Source organism: Salvelinus namaycush, chromosome 2 (assembly GCF_016432855.1).
Source record: "Salvelinus namaycush isolate Seneca chromosome 2, SaNama_1.0, whole genome shotgun sequence".
Lineage (NCBI taxonomy): Eukaryota > Metazoa > Chordata > Actinopteri > Salmoniformes > Salmonidae > Salvelinus > Salvelinus namaycush.
Genome location: NC_052308.1, coordinates 10,637,840 through 10,654,175, shown reverse-complemented (window position 1 = coordinate 10,654,175; position 16,336 = coordinate 10,637,840).

Genomic DNA, 16,336 nt, shown 5'->3' with positions numbered 1-16,336 from the left:
ACGATATCTTAACCACCATCGATAAGAAACAATACTGTGCAGCCGTATTCATTGACCTAGCCAAGGCTTTCGACTCTGTCAATCACCACATCCTCATCGGCAGACTCAATAGCCTTGGTTTCTCAAATGATTGCCTCGCCTGGTTCACCAACTACTTCTCTGATAGAGTTCTGTTTAAAGGTCTTACTCACATCGGCTGCGGAGAGTGTGATCACACAGTCGTCCGGAACAGCTGATGCTCTCATGCATGTTTCAGTGTTACTTGCCTCGAAGCGAGCATAGAAGTAATTTAGCTTAGTCTGGTAGGCTCGTGTCACTGGGCAGCCCTCGGCTGTGCTTCCCTTTGTAGTCTGTAATAGCTTACAAGCCCTGCCACATCGACGAGTGCTGGAGCCGGTGTAGTACGATTCAATCTTAGTCCTGTATTGACGCTTTGACTGTTTGATGGTTCGTCGGAGGGCATAGTGGGATTTCTTATAAGCTTCCGGGTTAGAGTCCCGCTCCTTGAAAGCAGCAGCTCTACCCTTTATCTCGGTGCGGATGTTGCCTGTAATCCATGGCTTCTGGTTGGGGTATGTACGTACAGTCACTGTGGGGACCACGTCATCGATGCACTTATTGATGAAGCCAGTGACTGATGTGGTGTAATCCTCAATGCCATCGGAAGAATCTCAGAACATATTCCAGTCTGCGCAGGCAAAACAGTGCTTCCTGCTTTAATTTTTGCTTGTAAGCAGGAATCAGTAGGATATAATTATGGTCAGATTTGCCAAATGGAGGGCAAGGGAGAGCTTTGTAATTGTCTCTAAGTGTGGAGTAAAGATGATCCAGAGTTTTTTCCCTCTGGTTGCACATTTAACATGCTGGTAAAAATGAAGTAAAACGGATTTAAGTTTCCCTGCATTAAAGTCCCCGGCCACTAGGAGTGCCACCTCTGGATGAGCGTTTCCTGTTTGCTTATGGCGAAATACAGCTCATTGAGTGCGGTCTTAGTGCCAGCATCGGTCTGTGGTGGTATGTAGACAGATACGACGAATACAGACGAAAACTCTCTAGGTAGATAGTGTGGTCTACAGCTTATCATGAGATACTCTACCTCAGGTGAGCAAAACCTTGAAACTTCCTTAGATATCGTGCACCAGCTGTTGTTTACAAATATACATAGACCACCCCTTGTCTCGCCGGAGCCTGCTGTTCTAGTAGGATATACATGCTTTTAGTTCGTCCAATTTATTATCCAGCGATTGTACGTTGACCAAAAGTACCGATGGCGAAGGCAGATTAACCACTCATCGCTTGATCCTCACAAGGCACCCTGATCTCCTTCCGCGAAATCTCTGTCTCTTTCTCCTGCAAATGACGGGGATGAGGGCCTGTTTGGGTGTCTGAAGTAAATCCCTCTCGTCGGACTCATTAAATAAAAATTATTTGTCCAGTTCAAGGTGAGTAATCGCTGTTCGGATGTCCAGAAGCTATTTTCGGTCATAAGAGACGGTAGCAGCAACATTATGTACAAAATAAGTTACAAACAATGTGAAAAAACTCACAAAAGGGGTAGGCAAGAGAATGGTCATGGACAGTCAAAAAGGTCAAAACCAGATCAGAGTCCAGGAGGTACAGAGTGGCAGACAGGCTCGTGGTCAAGGCAGGCAGAATGGTCAGGCAGGCGGGTACAGAGTCCAAAACAGGCAAGGGTCAAAACCAGGAGGACTAGAAAAAGGAGAATGCAAAAAGCAGGAGAACGGGAAAACGCTGGTTGACTTGGAAACATACAAGATGAACTGGCACAGAGACAGGAAACACAGGGATAAATACACTGGGGAAAATAAGTGACACCTGGAGGGGGTGGAGACAATAACAGGAACAGGTGAAATAGATCAGGGTGTGACAGATACCTACAGTAGGTTGGACAACCATATATCACAGTCATAGAAAGTACATTTTTCCTCATTAAAGTCAGTAGAGTCAGAGTGGGGGTGTCAAGTGCAAGTGCTGGTTATTCTTCTTCTTTTTGTATTAATTTTTTTGGGGGGGGTGTTGAGGTGAGGAGGAGGATTATTTAAGATACTGTTTGAAAAGGTAGGGTTTCGGAAGATGGGCAGGGGCTCTGCTGTCCTAGCTTCCGGAGGAAGCTGGTTCCACCATTGGGATGACAGGACAGGGAAGAGCTTGGACTGGGGTGGGAGGGCCAAGATACCTGAGATGGCAGAACGGAGTGCTCGGGTTGGGGTGTAGGCTTTGAGCATTGCCTAAAGGTAGGGAGGGCCAGTTCCTCTTGCTGTTCCGTAGGTAAGTACCATGGCCCTTTTAGGTGATACGAGCTTTGACCAGAAGCCAGTGGAGTGTGCGGAGGAGCAGGGTGACATGAGAGAACTTGGGGAGGTTGAAAACCAGGTAGGGTTTGATGGCACAAGTTGGGAGCCTAGCCAAGAGCGGGTTGCAGTAGTCCAGACGGGAGGGGACAAGTGCCTGGATTAGGACCTGCACCGCTTCCTGTGTGAGGTAGGGTCGTACTCTACGGATGTTTTAGAGCATGAACCTGCAGGAGCCGGTCACTGCTTTGATGTTTGCAGAGAACGACAGGGTGTTGTCCAGGGTCACGCCAAGGTTCTTTGCACTCTGGGAGGGCGACACTGTGGAGTTGTCAACCGTGATGGAGAGTTCTTTGATCAGCCAGGCCTTCCCCAGGAGGATAAGCAGTTCCTTCTTGTCTAGGTTGTGCTTGAGGTGGTGGGCCACATCCAAGTTGAGATATCTGCCAGGCACGCAGAGAGCGTGTCGCCACCCGGGTGTCAGAAAGGGGGAAGGAGAAGAGTAGTTGAATGTCATCCGCATAGCAATGGTTGGAGAGACCATGTGAGGATATGAATGAGCCGAGTGACTTGGTGTATAGAGAGAAGAGGAGAGGGCCTAGAACCGAGCCCTAAGGGACACCAGTAGTGAGAGTACATAGTGCAGACACAGATTTTGTTTAATTAAAGCCTTACATAAATTACATACATTTTAATACATCATTTTGTATTCCTCCCATGCCTTTACTTGAACTGAAGTCTGTCTTCTTCTCAAAACTCTGCCTCCTAGTTTCTTCAAGTATTCTATAAAATGAGATAATTGTTGTGCTCCTTTTATACCCACATATTTTTCACAAATTTTTTGATTCTTGAGATTCCCTGTCTGCCTACAGCAGATCAGATTACACTGCATGATTCAAAGAAGGAAGAGGGCCTTGGTCTAACATGCTTCACATTTGGAATCAGTCAATAGTTACTGTGCCATGCCATTATATTCTCTAATACCAACTTTGGTGAGTGAGAGAATAGCAGGCAGTCTTAAAATTGATTTGTATTCATGGCAGGTTTATCACCCTGATTCTGTGCCAGTCATGTTATTGGCTCAATAGCCCCTACTGTGTGTTAATGAATTGGAAATTAAGTTTGTTGAGTGGAAATATGGATGTCTCGCCCTTAGATAAAAATATATAAATATAGTTATTTTCAGAAAAACAGTCAGACACCATACTACATTGTCTTTAGGCTAGCGTACAAGACCCACTAAAGCATTTTAAACAAGCAATGAAATATTGAAGCATGTGTGGTCACGTGTGGCTCAGTTGGTAGAGTATGGCACTTGCAACGGCAGGGTTGTTGGTTGTGGGTTTGGTTGTGGGTTTGACGGCAGGGTTGTGGGTTTGGTTGTGGGTTCGACGGCAGGGTTATGGGTTTGGTTGTGGGTTCGACGGCAGGGTTGTGGGTTTGGTTGTGGGTTCGACGGCAGGGTTATGGGTTTGGTTGTGGGTTTGACGGCAGGGTTGTGGGTTTGGTTGTGGGTTCGACGGCAGGGTTATGGGTTTGGTTGTGGGTTTGACGGCAGGGTTGTGGGTTTGGTTGTGGGTTCGACGGCAGGGTTATGGGTTTGGTTGTGGGTTTGACGGCAGGGTTGTGGGTTTGGTTGTGGGTTTGACGGCAGGGTTGTGGGTTTGGTTGTGGGTTTGACGGCAGGGTTGTGGGTTTGGTTGTGGGTTTGACGGCAGGGTTGTGGGTTTGGTTGTGGGTTCGACGGCAGGGTTGTGGGTTTGGTTGTGGGTTTGACGGCAGGGTTATGGGTTTGGTTGTGGGTTTGACGGCAGGGTTATGGGTTTGGTTGTGGGTTCGACGGCAGGGTTGTGGGTTTGGTTGTGGGTTTGACGGCAGGGTTGTGGGTTTGGTTGTGGGTTCGACGGCAGGGTTGTGGGTTTGGTTGTGGGTTCGACGGCAGGGTTGTTGGTTGTGGGTTTGACGGCAGGGTTGTGGGTTTGGTTGTGGGTTTGACGGCAGGGTTATGGGTTTGGTTGTGGGTTCGACGGCAGGGTTATGGGTTTGGTTGTGGGTTTGACGGCAGGGTTATGGGTTTGGTTGTGGGTTCGACGGCAGTGTTATGGGTTTGGTTGTGGGTTTGACGGCAGGGTTGTGGGTTTGGTTGTGGGTTCGACGGCAGGGTTGTGGGTTTGGTTGTGGGTTCGACGGCAGAGTTGTGGGTTTGGTTGTGGGTTTGACGGCAGGGTTATGGGTTCGATATCCATGGGGAAAACTCACGACTGTAAGCTGCTCTGGATAAAAATGACGTAGATGTATGGCTAGAGGCCTCACTTTAACATGACATTTTTGTCATATTTTTCCTCTTAATTTTCTTTATAAAGCCCATGTCGATTATAAGACAAGATGAAATGCAAGCTTACCTACTGTATCAAATCCTCATGTAATCATTAGCAATTATTTCCTTGTTAACCCAGCCAATGGGAGGTGAGTTGGCACTGTAAAGCAAATCACAGAGTAGAAAAGCACCCAATAGCCTGGCCCCAGACCTGTTTGTGCTTTAGCCAACTCTCATAACTCCTCACATCCATCCATTTAGACTTTTAAATGAATAATTTATACCCATTGATTATTGAATAATATCTTATAAATGCCTCATGAGCTTAGTTTAACTGTCAAACTCAAAATATACTATTGTTTTACTCCAATGTTTGTAAACAAAGTAAATGTAAACAAACACTGTATAGCCTTAAAACATGGTTAAAATAAAATTTTGACGCAATTTAAATGCTCCGAATTTAAGACATTTGACCTTTTCTCTCATCTCTAACGATCAGAAAGCCTGAACGAACAGGCTGAATGTGCGGGGAGCTTATATTCATAAGCTTGCCTTGACTGACATCTCTTTGAAACACACTTGTAGTCGTTGCCAGGTAACAAGGTAAACAATGGACCACATGTCATTCTGAGCCTAAATAGTATGCCTCAAACCATTTTCCCCGCAAAAATGTTGTCATGGTCAACAGAGCTGATCATGGACTGTTGGATATCAGACAAACAGCAGCAATACACAACTGCATTTCTATTGGTTTGTAACTAATTACAGAATACAGTTCACTTCTTCACAAGAATTAGTAAAGCTTGAGTCCCTTAGAAGCTTAGACATAAAGGAATGTACATGAAAACAGCATACAATAAATGTACTGGAAATGTATTGGTGCCTCTGAATTAGCATTATAAATGGCAATATGTTCAGAATGATATGTATTGATCAGACATTTATTTGATTATTTACCATAGGCCACCATAGCTGAAATATTGATCAACATGATCACTCATGAAAAATAATGGTGAGACATCATTTGACATAAAAGTTCTCAGAGCCATAAGCCTGTCACCAGCGTTACGCACATAATGACACTCACCTGTACTCCATCACCTCCTTGATTACCTGTCCTTTATATGTCACTCCCTTTGGTTTCTTCTCCAGTCGTCATTGTTGGTGTTTCATGTCGGTGCGCTGTTTGTGTTTCTTGTTTTGTTCATTTATTTATTAAATGTATTCACTCCCTGAATTTGCTCCCCGATTCTCAGCGTACATCGTTACAAAGCCTAATATAGGCACCCGGCACCCTACAATGTGCAGGATCCATTGATTCATACAATTTGTAACACTCATCTCCTGTCCGAATGTTTGAAAAAAACTATACAAAGTGTGATGTCATATCACGTAAAAGTTAATTATTTAGGCTTTAGGGAATGCAACCAACTACAGTATAGAGATGGATGAGAGGGGGACCCATGTACCCCACTTCAATCAAGCAGGCTTCAGTCACACACTTGGCTTCAGTCACCCACAAGATTGAGCGGGAGACAAATCCAGCTATTGCCTCCTTGTCAGGCCTCTCAGACAGGGGTCCTGGGATGGCCAGCTCCCACAGCTTCCCCGCATACAGTCCTTTGCTAGCTCAAGGCTGACCTCGTTGAAGAGGAGATCCAGGAGCAGTCCCTTTTCAATGTTTTTGAAAAAGGAAATGTTTGGTAAATGGGCAGTGAATTTATGATGCTATCAATTCCTTGATGTCGTGGTCTACTCATTCTACTATGTGTTTTATGGTGTTTTTGAAGTATTCAATTTGAAATATGCAATATTTGGTTGTGCACTTTATTGTGAAACTTTTCAATGTTTGTAATTGGAATTTTTCTGTGCCCGAAATGTAGATTTGAAATGAATAAATATGACTTACAGTATGTTAGGTCTGTCTTCATAGGCTTCACACCAAATCCCCCTTCTTTGCCTTGGGGGAGCTGTTTTTTGTATTGCAGCATTCCTGTTTTGGTGGGTTGCCTGGGAAGCTGTAAAGACAGTACATTTTCTAAAATGTCTATTATTACAGCTTGATGATAGTGGAAAGACAAAAGGAGATGGAAGATGAAATAATACAACTTTACACAATGATTTTCAGGGGTAACGTATCATGACAGACTCATCAAACTCTGATACTAACATCATGGTCTACGCTTGCAAAATCTACTGACGATGATGGTACAGCATCTGTCTTCAGGATGAGCTTCCTGGCAAGACCCATCGAATGTTCTTCCCAATTGATAAAGCAACTTCACTCGAAATGTGCACTGCACATGTCTGACATGATCGTAATTTGCAGCCTGTCCACCCGAGCCACTGCTGTCGGATGTCTTAATTCTTCGGAAAATAGTGTAAGGTTAATTGTACACTAAGACATCCAGTCACAACACAGTGTGCTTTTGCCGGCATGCAATAAGCAGCTTGCTAGCAAACAGTCACACCACAGATGAAAGGTTACCAGTATATTTGGTCGTACGTTCCGCTTAAGCTAGCAACTAGTAGCTAGTTTACGGTTTGTAAACAAAGCCAAAGCAAGGCGTAGGCGCACATGTGATGACGGTTTTAAAGCGGGACAGATTTAAATGAGTTAAGATGATAAGATACACACTACCGTTGATGTATTTCCAGCTTTGGTAAAGCCTGCCTCCTGAATCCAAGAGTTTGAAACAGAGGGAGGGGACCAGTAACTTTATGATGAAACTTTATCAATGTACTAGCTACAGTCATTTTTCATACTTGGGTAAGAATTCTTTGAACTGATTTTATCCGAATATGACCTAATTTGATGAAAAACATGATTTTCACTGTTCGGGATGTTTAAACTATAATTTTGATATCATGAATATTCAGTCTTTGCAGCCAAAGCTATGTCTATGAATTTGAGAGTGATAACATTTCTCCAGCCACATCCCTCAGCTTTTTACCCAAAAAAGTTTAAACTGCTGATTGGCCCTTCAAGTACCTCTAGTACTTTTCTGGAAGAGATCTTGACTTCCCAGATCAAAGTCTGTATCTGAAAAACAGAAAGAGGGTGGTTTAAAAGTGATGATTGCACTAAAGATTAATTTCCATTGCCAGATTCCTTTGACTCAGCATTGTCAGTTCAATACAAAATCAATAGAATGATCTGCTGCGGCTATTACTGTAGCTGTCAATGTTCAGTGATTTGAAGTTTCACACACAAGCCACAATTTACAGTGACAACATTGTGGCTATATAGCTGCAATATTTTGTCATTCAAACACACTTGGTTGAAATAAATTAAAGCCACATTTACCGGGACCAGACTGTAAAGCGATATTGTTCATGAATCAAAACCTGCTCACCTGTTCTGGGACATTTGCTCCTGAGTGGATGAAAGCATGTTGGTTGGCACACAGCCAATTAGTTGTTGGCCTTTGAACCCGGTCCTCTCACTGTAGTCAGACGGGCAGAAGATGAAGACATTATTAAAGTTTTAGGCTTTGTGTTGCATTTGTGGAGATAGTATGACATCTTTTGTAGGCCTATTCAAACTTTACAACCTTCCCACCGTAGCCACTCTCAAGGTCTTGCAGAGAAATGTTTGCCATTCATCGCCACAAAAACATTCTCACTGCTAAAGGAAGCTTACAGACAGTGATACAGGAGACTTATTCAGGAGGTTTTGAGAGATGTAGTTTCATGATTTGATTAGCATTCCTTGGGAGATTAATGGACTGCAAACATTGCTTTGATTTCTTAAGTGTAGTTTTTGTCCGCTCCTGTTTTCTTATGAGCGCTGTATCCAACATCATTACCGTTTGACTTGGAAAAGGAGATACAGGGGATACAGGGGAAAAGTTGGTTATTTGTTTGTATCGGTTTAAGCTCAATATGGTGAAATCCATTAGAAGAGAAGCACTTCTGTCAAAAACTCTTAAATATTTTTTTCTGAGAGGATAAAATGCTTCCAGAGCAGAGAAAAAATGGCAAATATTGCCACTTTATTCCAAACCACGGTGCATTGGTAAACAAAAGAACGTAGGTCACATCATGCAGGTGAAGCAGTTACAGTAGGCTTGGATGTCCACTGGGTAACGATCATAGCTATTACCATTTCAAAGTGAAGGACTCTTGTCTGGAATAGTCAGTTGGCACTGTCTCTTCATCATTGTGATTGTACAGCAGAGAAACTCAGTAATGCATGCAGATGTACAGTGCCAGTCAAAAGTTTGGACACACCTACTCATTCAAGGGTTTTTCTTTATTTTAACTATTATCTACATCGTAGAAATAACACATATGGAATCATGTAGTAATGAAAAAAGTGTTAAACAAATCAAAATATATTTTATATTTGAGATTCTTCAAAGTAGCCACCGTTTGCCTTGATGACAGTTTTGCACACTCTTGGCATTCTCTCAACCAGCTTCATGAGTTAGTCACCTGGAATGCATTTCAATTAACAGGTATGACTTGTTAAAAGTAAATTTCTTAACTTTTAAGAATCTCAAATATAACATTCATTTTGATTTGTATAACACTTTTTTGGTTACTACATGATTCCACATGTGTTATTTCATAGTGTTGATGTCTTCACTATTATTCTACAATGTAGAAAATAGTCAAAATAAAGAAAAACCCTTGAATGAGTAGGTGTGTCTAAACTTTTGACTGCTACTGTATAAGGACTGCCAATCAAGGACCAAGGGCATGGCTGTGCCAGATGAAAGGGGGCAACATTTTTCTCTCCTCACTGCAGCAACATGTGTGGACCTCGCAAAGAAAATACATTTTTCAAGCACACCCAGTCATTCTGTTCAATAAGGAAAGGCTTTGGGGGGGGGAAGAACTGAATAACATAATAAAGTGTGAAAGTCAATCAGCAATTCAACCTTGGAAATGTCTGTGATGTTGACACATCTACAGTAGATGGATATACTGTGTGTAGTCTGATAAATCTCAGGGATTTCAATCCAATAAGAAGAGGATTTACAGAGGTTGGCACCTTGCTCTGCTTATCAGATTTCTTATTATCAAGTGAAGCATCTTTTCTTTCTCCCTCATAATTATGTAAAGATACTTAATTTCTAGGATAACTGTAATGCGATGCTACTGGCGGCAGAGAAGTCAGATGCAGGAGAGCGGAAATTGATTTACAACGGTTGTGTTTAATAACCATAAACCACCGTAAACAGAATAGTAATAATAAATGGGTAAAACAAAACCCGGTAAAAACCAGCATAACGTGCACAAGCACTACAACAAACAATTACAGACAAGGACATGGGGGGGAACAGAGTTAAATACACAACATGTAATTGATGGAATTGGAACCAGGTGTGATGGAAGACAAGACAAAACCAATGGAAAATGAAAAGTGGATCAGCAATGGTTAGAAAGTCGGTGACTTCGACCGCCGAATGCCGCCCGAACAAGGACCAACTCCGGCGGAAGTCGTGACAGTACCCCCCCCCCCCCCTGACGCGCGTCAACACCGGCCGTGGGGACGACCCTCCGATGACCCAGAGGGTCGGGTTGGCACAGAGCCAACCCGGATGAAGACGGTGGAACACCTGCAGCATTGAAGGGTCCTACACGTCCTCGACCGGAACCCAGCACCTCTCCTCCGGGCCGTACCTCTCCCACTCCACGAGATACTGAAGGCCCCTCGCCCGACGCCTCGAATCCAGTATGGAGCGAACGGAGTACGCCGGGGCCCCCTCGATGTCCAGAGGGGGCGGAGGAACCTCCCGCACCTCAGACTCCTGGAGCGGATCAGCCACCACCGGCCTGAGGAGAGACACATGGAACGAGGGGTTAATACGGTAATAGGGTGGAAGCTGTAACCTATAACAAACCTTGTTCACTCTCCTCAGGACTTTAAATGGCGCCACAAACCGCAGACCCAGCTTCCGGTAGGGCAGGCGGAGGGGCAGGTTTTGGGTCGAGAGCCAGACCCGGTCCCCCGGTGCGAACACCGGGGTCTCATGCGGTGGCGATCTGCATTCCTCTTTTGGCGCGTCACGGCCTGCTGAAGGTGGACACGGACGGCTTCCCATGTCTCCTCCGCGCGCCTGAACCAGTCGTCCACCGCAGGAACATCGGTCTGACTCTGATGCCAAGGCGCCAGAACTGGCTGATACCCCAGTACGCACTGGAAGGGAGAGAGGTTAGTGGAGGAGTGGCAGAGCGAGTTCTGTGCCATCTCGGCCCAGGGCACGAACACCGCCCACTCCCCCGGCAGGTCCTGGCAATAGGACCGCAGAAACCTACCCACACCCTGGTTCACTCTCTCCACCTGCCCATTACTCTCGGGGTGAAACCCTGAAGTAAGGCTGATCGAGACCCCCAGACGTTCCATGAACGCCTTCCAGACCCTAGACGTGAACTGGGGACCCCAATCCGACACTATATCCTCAGGCACCCCGTAGTGCCGGAAGACATGTGTAAACAAGGCCTCCGCAGTCTGTAGGACCATAGGGAGACCGGGCAGAGGGAGGAGACGACAGGACTTAGAGAAACGATCCACAACGACCAGGATCGCGGTGTTACCCTGTGAGAGTGGAAGATCAGTCAGAAAATCCACCGACAGATGCGACCAAGGCCGCTGTGGAACGGGTAAGGGGTGTAGCTTACCTCTGGGCATGTGCCTAGGAGCCTTACACTGGGCGCACACCGAGCAGGATGAAACATAAACCCTCACGTCCTTAGCCACCAGTACCTCCCGCTCATACAGCGCACTGTCCGACCGATCCCAGGATGACCAGAGGAGGGTGACATGTTGGCCCAATAGATCAACCGGTCACGAACAGCAGATGGGACGTACAGACGCCCAGCGGGACACTGGACGGGAGCGGGCTCTGCACGTAACGCCTGCTCTATGTCCGTGTCCAGCTCCCATACTACCGGTGCCACCAGGTAGGAGGCGGGGAGTATGGGAGTGGGATCCATGGGGCGCTCCTCTGTGTCATACAGCCGGGACAATGCGTCTGCCTTAGCGTTCTGCAAGCCTGGTCTGTAGGAAAGGGTATACACAAAACAGGTGAAAAACATGGCCCACCTTGCCTGGCGAGGGTTCAGTCTCCTCGCTGCCCGGATGTACTCCAGATTGCGTTGGTCAGTCCAGATGAGAAAAGGGTGTCTAGCCCCCTCAAGCCAATGTCTCCACGCCTTCAAGGCCTTGACGACAGCCAACAGCTCCCGGTCCCCCACGTCATAGTTTCGCTCCGCCGGGCTGAGCTTCTTCGAGAAGAAGGCACAGGGGCGGAGCTTCGGTGGCGTACCCGAGTGCTAAGAGAGCACCGCTCCTATCCCAGCCTCGGACGCATCCACCTCCACTATGAACGCCAAAGAGGGATCCGGATGGGCCAGCACGGGAGCCGAGGTAAACAGAGCCCTCAGGTGACTAAAAGCCCTGTTCGCCTCAGCCGACCACCGCAAACGCACTGGGCCCCCCTTCAGCAGTGAGGTAAAAGGAGCCGCTACCTGACCAAAACCTCGGATAAACCTCCGGTAGTAGTTGGCAAACCCTAAGAACCGCTGCACCTCCTTTACCGTGGTGGGAGTCGGCCAATTACGCACGGCTGAAATGCGGTCACTCTCTATCTCCACCCCTGAGGTGGATATGCGATACACTAGGAAGGAATACGGTTTGCTGGAAAAACAAGCATTTCTCAGCCTTTGACGTACAGGTCATGCTCCAACAGGCAACCAAGCACCCTGTGCACCAGGGACACATGCTTGGCACGTGTAGCGGAGTATATCAGAATGTCATCAATATACACCACTGCACCCTGCCCATGCAGGTCCCTGAAAATCTCGTCTACCAAGGCTTGGAAGACTGATGGCGCATTCATCAACCCGTACGGCATGACGAGGTACTCATAGTGCCCTGAGGTGGTACTGAAAGCCGTCTTCCACTCGTCTCCCTCTCGGATACGCACCAGGTTGTAAGCGCTCCTGAGATCTAGTTTGGTGAAGAAGCGCGCCCCGTGCATTGACTCAATTGCTGTGGCTATGAGTGGTAGCGGGTAACTATAACTCACAGTGATCTGATTCAGACCCCGATAGTCAATACACGGGCGCAGACCTCCCTCCTTCTTCTTCACAAAAAAGAAACCAGAGGAGACAGGTGAAGTGGAGGACCGAATGAACCCCTGACGCAGGGATTCGGAGACATATGTTTCCATAGCCTCCGTCTCCGCCTGTGAGCGAGGATACATGTGACTCCTGGGAAGTGCAGCGTCTACCAGGAGATTTATCGCGCAATCGCCACGTCGATGGGGTGGTAATTGAGTCACCTTCTTTTTAGAGAAGGCGAGAGCCAAATCGGCATATTCAGGGGGAATGCGCACAGTGGAGACCTGGTCTGGACTTTCCACCGTAGTAGCACCAACGGAAACCCCTAAAGACCTCCCCGAGCACTCCCACGACCACCCCGTGAGAGCCCTCTGTGGCCAAGAAACAGTGGGGTCATGACTAACTAACCAGGGTAGGCCTAACACCACGGGAAACGCAGGAGAGTCAATAAGGAAGATACTAATTCTCTCCTTGTGGCCCCCCTGCGTCACCATGCCCAGAGGAGCAGTGGCCTCCCTGATCAAACCTGACCCTAATGGTCGACTACCTAAGGCGTGAACGGGGAAGGGCACAGCCACGGGAACAATGGGTATCCCTAAACTATGGGTGAATGACCTATCTATAAAGTTCCCAGCCACACCTGAATCGACGAGCGCCTTATGCTGGGAATGCAGGGAAAACTGGGGAAGTGACATAGACAAACATATGAGCAACAGAGGGCTCTGGGTGAGGATGGTGCCGGCTCACCTGGGGTGAGGAACCAACCCGGCACCGAGGAACCAACCCGGCACCGACCGGCAGTGTGACCTCTGCGGCCACAGATGGTGCACGAGCTGAAACCCCCTCCGGTCTCCCTGTGCACCGCCCCTCCCAGCTCCATAGGTATCGGAGAGGGGGTGCGAGGGGATAGAACCACCAGACCCCGATCTGAACATCCGCGGGTTGCCAGCAGGTTGTCCAGCCGGATGGACAGGTCCACCAGCTGGTCAAACGTGAGGGTTGTGCCTCTGCAGGCCAACTCCCGACGGACGTCCTCGCGCAGACTGCAGCGGTAATGGTCAATCAGGGCCCTGTCGTTCCATCCCGTGCCGGCAGCCAGGGTCCTAAACTCCAGGATGAACTCCCGGGCGCTCCTCGTCTCCTGCCTCAGATGGAAGAGGCGCTCACCGGCGGGTGAACTCCTCAAACTGGTCCAACGCCGCATCTCCCTCTCTCCACACGGCGTTGGCCCACTCCAGGTCTTTCCCGGTGAGGCACGAGACGAGGGCGGACATCCTCTTACGGCCCGATGGAGCCGGGTGTACGGTGGCCAGGTATAGGTCCAGTTGGAGAAGGAACCCCTGGAAGTTCGCAGCCTTCCCATCGTATTCCTGGGGCAGGGAGAGACGAATCCCACTGGGACCAGGATGAAGAGGGGCGCTCAGTGGAGACCCCGGTTGTGCTGGTGGAGGCGCTGGAAGAACTCCCTGTCTCTCCCAGCGGTCCATTGTCTGGACAACGCGGTCCATGGCGATGCCAAGATGGTGGAGCATTGCTGCATGCTCCTGGAAGCGCCCCTCCACCCCTATACCCGGGGTACCTGCTCCTGCTGACTCCATAGTATGGGTCCGTAATTCTGTAATGCAATGCTACTGGCGGCAGAGAAGTCAGACGCAGAAGAGCGGAAACTGATTTACAACGGTTGTGTTTAATAACCATAAACCACACCAGAACAAATAACACACCTACATACAACAAACAATCTCTGACAAGGACATGAGGGGAAACAGAGGGTTAAATACACAACATATAATGAATGGGATTGGAACCAGGTGTGTAGGAAGACAAGACAAAACCAATGGAAAATGAAAAGTGGATCGGCAATGGCTAGAAGGTTGGTGACATCAACCGCCAAACGCCGCCCGAACAAGGAGAGGGACCAACTTCGGCGGAAGTCGTGACAATAAGCACATGTATTTAACTATTCACTGTCAAATAAATACAACATCTAGGTCTCATTTGCACAGTAATTGAAATTGTAAAAAGAAAAATCCATCAAGATGGTATATTAATATTGGGTGTTACATAAAGCTGGTTAAATAATCAAAACCCTTACTTTCCTCAGATAATTTACATACTAGTTAACTTGATCTCATACTATTCTACCTGCTTATCAATACCATATCTGACACATTACATTTGTTTGTGAAGTCTAATTAGACTCGTCTATATCTTAGCCCCAGCAAATAGATGAGCATTATCTTGACTGGTTGCCAGCATCCATGTGTCTTGGTGCCATAGATATAATCTGGAGGACTTTGCTGTGCAAATGAGTTTAAGGTCTGACGTCCATATCCATCTGGTGTGAATGGCACTAAACATCCCTTATCTTCCTCCCCTGTATTTAGAACATGAGAACCATGTCGACATAGAATCCACCCTCACAGCCCTCATTCATAGCTAAGACCATGAGTTTTACTGGTGTCAGTGGCTAACATGATTTCACCAACACAGCTTCATGATGAACCAAGACTAACACAGCTTCATGACAACCAGGACTAACACAGCTTCATGACAACCCAGGACTAACACAGCTTCATGACAACCCAGGACTAACACAGCTTCATGACAACCGAGGTCTGAAATTATTGACACCCTTGATAAAGATGAGCAAAAATAACTGTATAAAATAAATCATTCAAATACTGAGCTATAGTGCATGCAAATGTTTTATACAACAACTATATACAGTGCATTTGGAAAGTATTCAGACCCTTTCTCTTTTTCCACATTTTGTTACGTTACAACCTTATTCTAAAATTGATTAAATTTTTTAAAAATCCTCATCTACACACAATACCCCATAATTGTAATGAATACTCAGGGAGAAAAAGGTGTAGATTCACGCGCAGAGCACAGCAGGTGTTTGTTTCGCCTTCGCAGAAGGCAGGAATCGTGGTCACAGGCGGGCAATCATCATACACAGGTAGGCAAACAGGCAGGTGAATCAAAACTAGGACTGAAGGCTTTAACTGGTTCTCACAAACGAACTAGGAAAAGGCTGAGTAGAGTCAAAATGAACAATACCTCACAAAGACACAAACAGAATGAACTGAACGAAATAAGGAGCTGATGAGACCAGGAGAGTAACTAACACAGGTGAAATCAATGAACAAAAATGAAAGACAGGGCTACGTTCAAGAACACAAAGATACAGGGCTACGTTGAAGAACACAACGAAACAGAACACAAGGTTGACTAAGAAAATAAATACAGAACCTTACAATAATGACAAAGAGAAAACAGAAAAACAGAAAAAAAACTAAAACATATTTACATAAGTATTCAGACCATTTGTTATGAGACTCGAAAGTAAGCTCATGTGCATCCTATTTCCATTGATCATCCTTGAGATGTTTCTACAACTTGATTCTAGTCCACCTGTGGTAAATTCAATTGATTGGAGATGACTGGGAAAGGCACACACCTGTCTATATAAGGTCCCAAAGTTTACAATGCATGTCAAAGCAAAAACCAAGTCATGAGGTCAAAGGCATTGTCCATAGAGCTCCGAGAGAGGATTGTGTCGAAGCACAGAACCACCAAGACTCTTCCTAGAGCTGGCTTCCCGGCCAAACTGAGCAATCGGGGGAGT